Genomic DNA, 6,573 nt, shown 5'->3' on the forward strand with positions numbered 1-6,573 from the left:
AACAGGAGGGGGCTTCTCGATGAGTTTCCCCCCAATTCCTACCTATTTGTGACTCTGGCCAATCCTACATCTCGCATGGGTTATCCGGAAGAACCTGTTGAACTGATTCGACATACTATCTATGCATCCACAACTCAGAAAGATATATGTCCCCTTGAGTGTCCATCTTCATTTGTTATTCCGACCATCGTATATCAATTGATAGTCAGGAGTAATGTGCACCCATGTTATTCGATGTTTATTATTTCTCGTGTACGTTAAGCCATTCCATTCAGAAATAATTAGGAGAAACAACTCCAGTACCTCATCCAATAATCCAGATGGGTCAAGTAGTTGTGTTCTGCAGATTCAAATGCCATCCAGCTTTTGCTCTGTTCTACCCTTAGAGTATACCCCCTTTATGTCAGGATGTCATGAGAATTTGCCACCCTCTCTCATGAATTCTGATGCAGTGATACTTCTTACCATCATTTTCATTCCTCGGTTCCCGTGTTGTCGCAACCGGAATGCCGGCAAGTGAGTCGTGATGTGTGAAATCAAATACTCCTAGCAACTCCGTTGCTTGGTAGTTAAATGGACAAATATTTTCATTCTTAGCGTGTTGGATATTAAATCATCATTCTAAGATTTGATTGTGCTACCTAGTCCATTTCCCTGGTGCACTCTTCGATCAAGAGTTGGGACTGTGTCTATCCCTTGCTTATTTGATCATATCGTCTTGCCCTGACAAGCAATATTTTTCTGAGCTTAATAACATATCGGTTGGTTCTGATTCCGGAAGATCTTCTCAGAAGTATTACCCTGGTTGTCACCTGACCGGTATGTTGGTTCGTTGATTAAATGGGTTTTCTTATAATCACCCTTCTCCAAGAATCTGTGTTGGGATATCCCTGAGCTAGTTGGTTGAGCTAGACAACAACTTGGAGAGTTGGAAGATAAAAGCTTGTCTGACTTAGTTCATGTTAAGGGATATCTTTTTGTGTGTGTGTGGTGTTGAAGAAAGATGATATCTCCATCGATTGGTCCTCGTGATCAGTTGTTGGATCTATTGCCTTGTCAAAACTTTGACTTGAGTATGGGCTATCGTCAAGTCAAATCAGAACCAACGATGTTTCGTAATGTTGTCTTACTCGTGGTTGATCCCTCGAGCATACACCATTACATCTTTTGGTCTGACCAATACTATCACCGTGTTCACATGATGGTGGAAGTCCAGTGATATGGAAATTCGGATGAGTTGCTGTTGAGCCCATTAGCAGCATTCTGTCTTCCCCCATGACTCATGTTGAACATCAACCTAGTGTTGGAAACTTGTGTAAGCATTTCTTCGTGTTTCGTTCATGAAGCATATGTTTGGATGAAAGAAGCGACTTTCTCTGATTCATGTGCATTTGGTGCAAGTTGCCGCTATAAATTCGAGAAAGCTTGTTTTTGCTCCCTCTGGAATCATCCCAAGTTAGTCATGCCTATGTGCGAAGTACTCTATGGTATGATAGGTTGGCCGCCTCCATTCTGTATGTGTTCCTAGCACACCAAGCCACTGATTGATTTGTTCAAGGAGAAGAAGTTCCTTCTTAAGAGCTAATGATGACTTATGCAAGGACTTTGTTATCCTTGATGATGGTTCCCCACCTGAACTCGGTAGTGTTTTATTATAAGACTACTTTGTGGTCATGCTTGTATGGAACAGCGTGTTCACCAGTTTGTACAAAACCAGCTCATGTTTTGGAGCTTACTATCGTAGTTCATTCCCTAAGAATCTCACAATGTCATCTCGTCGATTTGTGTTGCAAACTTTAATTTTTCTTTCTAGACTCGATGAGTTTGGAATGTCCTGACACCAACCAGATCTGAATCTCAGGCATATGTGATGGTTGGAACGTTTTCCCAAGAACTATAATATTTGTCTCACCATAACCGGTAAAGTGGATGTCGTGGCCAATACACCCAACCGGAAGACCTATTATTGTAGTATCTTGATTTAGAAAGTTGGCCACCTCCCCATAAGGATTTCGTAGGATTTACCCCCTGGATGTCCCTTATGGATTTTGTGTTCCTGAAGTCCGACCTTTACTTGATGTTCTAGATATCAAACCATATCTATGATTGGGATACGCTAGTACCTCAAGGAGAACATTAGAAGCAGAGTGCTAAATGTCTCTCGGTCGATTATCCAGATTTTGTCCCCTTGGCCTCGCTAAGGTGAAATCTGAGAAAGTGTTATCTTCCTTTGCATCCGCATCCTCCACCAATATCCATCATGGTGGTATGTTGTGTTGCCAGGATCCTTGTCACGGATATTGGTAAAACCTTGATGAATATGGAAATGCTCAAGTTCTTGAGAGCACGTGCAAGCACTAGGATTTATCTTCGGCATTAAATGGGATCCACTCTCAGTTTCCTCGGTTATGCTATAACCATTCAAACAGGGGAATCACTCTCGTCTGTTGAGTTTTTTCCCAGTCACTAGAATCATTCCCAGTATTTGCATTTTGTTCCCAGCTTGCACCCGTCATTGTGTCAATCTACCATGGGTCCCATCCATTTCCAGTGATAAGCAAAAATCATCCATTGCGTTGTCTTCAACAAGGTAGTCCACATCATCCATCCTAGTCCCAGGAGGCCGTAGCCCCTCTCCATGCCCCTGTTGTGTATCCCAGCGCCGAACCCGAGCACGCCCGAGCTCCGGCCGCCGCGGCCGAGCTCCCCGCCGTCGCCTCCGACCGCCCCAGGCCCGGCTGGCGCCACCATCCGACGCGCGCTGGTTTGGGCTCTTGAACGAGCCCAACCACGCTGCGAACGGGGCCCCAGAGCCTGTTCCCGTGGCCCTCCGCCGCGTCTGGTCATCACCGGCGGCTAAACGCCGGTGGTTTAGCCCCGGTTGACCAGGGGTTTGACCTCCCCTGACGTGTGGGCCCAGGCGCCTGCTTAATTAGTGTTAGGTTTAATTAGTGTTAATTAACTTAGCTAATTAGATGAGCCACTGACATGCGGGCCCCGCCCGGCTAACTAAGTTAGTTAGGGCTAATCCTATTTAGGTTAGTTAGGTTAGTCGCTGACCAGTGGGCCCAACCCAGTTAGTTAGGGCTAACTAACTTGGTTAGTTGACTGGGTCACTGACCAGTGGGTCCCACTGGTCAGGTTTGACCTGGCCGACCAGTTGACCCGCTGACATCACCCTTGCGCAATGCTGACGCAGTAAAGCTTTTCTAGGATTTTAAATAAATCAGAAATGATTTATTTATTTCAGAAAATAGCTAAAACTTCTAAAAATCATAGAAAATAATCTATAACTCCAAATGCAATAAATTATATATGAAAAATTATCAGAAAAATCCAAGGAATCTGATTATGGCATTTTCATGCATGTTTGAACAAATTAACCTCACTGTTTAGTCCAAAACATGATAATGCACTATTTGAATTCATAGTTTGAATTTGATTTTGAACCTAGTGTTCAAACCAACTCCATTTAACTTGTTGCTAGTTGCATTAGCCCAATCAACAGCATATTGCCATGTCATGATCATGCATCATATTGTTGCATCGCATTGATTGTGTTCTTCCTTGTTTGCCGGTAATTGTCCCCTCTCGGTAGACGCTGCTCCGACGCTGTGATCGTTGACACTGATGAAGACTCAATGTTATCTTCAGAAGTGCCAGGCAATCAAAACCCCCTTGTTCATTCTGATACAATCCCACTCTCTCGCTCCTGCTCTCTTTTACTGCATTAGGACAACAACGATTCATCTGTTACTTGTTGCGGTAGCTGAACCCCTTTATCCTTTGCATGACCTGTCATTGCCACAGTAAATAGATGAAACCCACTAGCATGAGTAGGAGTTGTTTGAGCCCGGATGTGCCTACTCATTCATGCTTGTTGTCATGCCTGCTATTGCATAGAGTTGTGTCACGTCTGATTCATCGAAAATGAATCGGAGGTGTGTGAACATGTCCTACTGTGTGTGAGCTAAGTGTGTGAACATGTTTTGGTAAAGGTAGCGGTGAGAGGCCATGTAGGAGTACATGGTGGGTTGTCTCATTGAAACCGTCCTCAGGAACTGAGTTCTGTGTTTGTGATCCATGAAACAGTTACTACCACGCATTGGGCCCAAAACCAATGGACCCTCTCGGCTTCTTGATCACCCTTGTCCTCTGTCCAGGAGTTGCAACTAGTTTCTGGTGTTTATAGGATATGTGTTGGCGGCCGTGCGTAGCTCTGACCCTAGGGGTGGCCTATGATGCGGTAGATACACCGTGGCACGGTGTACCGGGCGCCCGTTTGGTGTCTCAGGAACCCTGTTCACATCGTTCGGGGCCGTATGTGGAAACCTCGGCCGGACTCCCTGCAGATGGAACCTGGATAGGCGATAAACCTGGACTAGAGACTTGAGTGTTTAGGTAGGCCGTGGCCGACACCGTCGTTGGGCTTCCGCTTGAAGGTTGCCGAGTACATGTTGTGTAAACGGCGGTAAGTGGCGAGAGCGTGTGTGAAGAAGTACACCCCTGCAGGGTTAACATCATCTATTCGAATAGCCGTGTCCGTGGTAATGCACTTCTGGGTTGCCTATAACAGTTCATAGACAAGTGAAAGTGGATACTCTAAAACTCGCAAGATAAGTGTGAGTGCTATGGATGGCCTTCTCGTAGGGAGACGGGAGTGGATCCATAGTGGTGTATTGAATGGTGAATATGTGGACTCGTGTGCGCCACCTCGAAAGAGTTGCTTGCAATCGTAGTTCAGGTTAGCCATTGAGTCAAAGCTGGCTTGCTGCAGTTAAACTCCACCACCCCCTTTGTTGATACCGATGCATATGTAGTTAGTTCTGATGTAAGTCTTGCTGGGTACATTTGTACTCACGTTTGCCTATTTTATGTTTTGTAGAGAGACGTCAGTCTCGCTATCCGCGTGGACTTCGACGTTTAGCTTGATACCTCAGCTACGATCTTGTGCCCTCGGCAGGATCTGGTAGATAGTCAGGCTTCTTCAGCTTTTTCATTTTGTAGGATGTTCTGTCAGACATGTTAAGCTTCCGGCATGTGCTTTGATTGTATGCTATGATGTTGGGTCATGAGACCCCATGGTTTGTAATATCTCGCTCCTCGGAGCCTTAATGGAATAAATATTTGGAGTTCGTAGGTTATGTTTGTGATTGCCATGTTGTAATACACATATCGAGCATATTGTGTGTATGATTGAAATGCTTGGTATGTGTGGGATCCGACAATCTAGTTGTTTATCCTTGGCAGCCTCTCTTATGGGGAAATGTAGTCTTGTGCTTCCATGAGCCATAGTAGTCCGCTATAGCCCGGTTCACCGGAGTCCTGTTAGCCCAGCACTACTGCTCAGGACACTTGACTGGCTGGCATGTGTTTCACTTTGTTCCTGTGTCTGTCCCTTCAGGGAAATGTCACACGGTAACATTCGGAGTCCTGCCTAGCTTGCTACAGCCCGGGTTCCCGGAGTCCTGTTAGCCCAGTGCTACAGCCTGGATATACACGCTGCTGGCCGACATGCTCGATGTGATTCATGTATGCCTGTTCCCATAGGTTAGTGCCGCTTTGGGTTCACGACTAGCCATGTCGACCCGGGTTCTCTATCATATGGATGCTAGCAACACTATCATATACGTGAGCCAAAAGACGCAAACGGTCCCAGGCCATGGTAAGGCGACACCCGTGGGAATACCGTGCGTGAGGCCGCAAAGTGATATAAAGTGTTACCGGCTAGATCGATGTGACTTGGAATTGGGGTCCTGACACTTCGGGGAAATGTCACACGGTGACATCCGGAGTCCTGCCTAGCCTGCTACAGCTCGGGTTCCCGGAGTCTTGTTAGCCCAGTGGTACAGCCCGGATTCATACGCTGTTGACCGACATGCTCGTGGTTGATTCATGTATGCCTGTCTCCGTAAGTTAGTGCTACTTTGGGTTCACGACTAGTCATGTCGGCCCGGGTTCTCTGTCATATGGATGCTAGCGACACTATCATATACGTGAGCCAAAAGGCGCAAACGGTCCCGGGCCAGGTAAGGTGGCACCCGTGGGAATACCGTGCGTGAGGCCGCAAAGTGATATGAAGTGTTACATGCTAGATCGGTGTGACTTAGGATCGGGGTCCCGACACTCACGGAGTGCCGCTTTGTTTCTCCCCTTTGTCACGTGTAACACGTTTACTGTTTTGACTTCTGGTGGGAATTTCTTCTGTTCCCCAGTGCTTTGCTTGCGAGGCTCATCGTCGTCTTCGCTTGGTGTATCCTCCCCCTTGTGTTCGGCATTGAGCTTGCCGGACTGCTTGAAGACCCAACATTCTCTATGGGTATGATTTGCAGGTTTATTGGGGGTGCTGTGGATCTGACATATTTTATCCAGAATCTTGTTTAGGCTGGACAATTCGTCTCTGTTGCCTTTGGAGGGCAGCTTTTGCTGACCTGGCCGAGAGCTTCTGAATCCGGCGTTTACCGCCATGCTCTTCGGGCTGTCTTCTTTATTCCGGCGCTTGTTTTTGCTGCATCGTGGTTTCCTGTTTCCATCACTGACTTCAGATGTACTTGGGTCGCTGGTGCTGCATCG

The sequence above is a fragment of the Triticum urartu genome, chromosome 4 (genome assembly GCF_003073215.2).
Source record: "Triticum urartu cultivar G1812 chromosome 4, Tu2.1, whole genome shotgun sequence".
Lineage (NCBI taxonomy): Eukaryota > Viridiplantae > Streptophyta > Magnoliopsida > Poales > Poaceae > Triticum > Triticum urartu.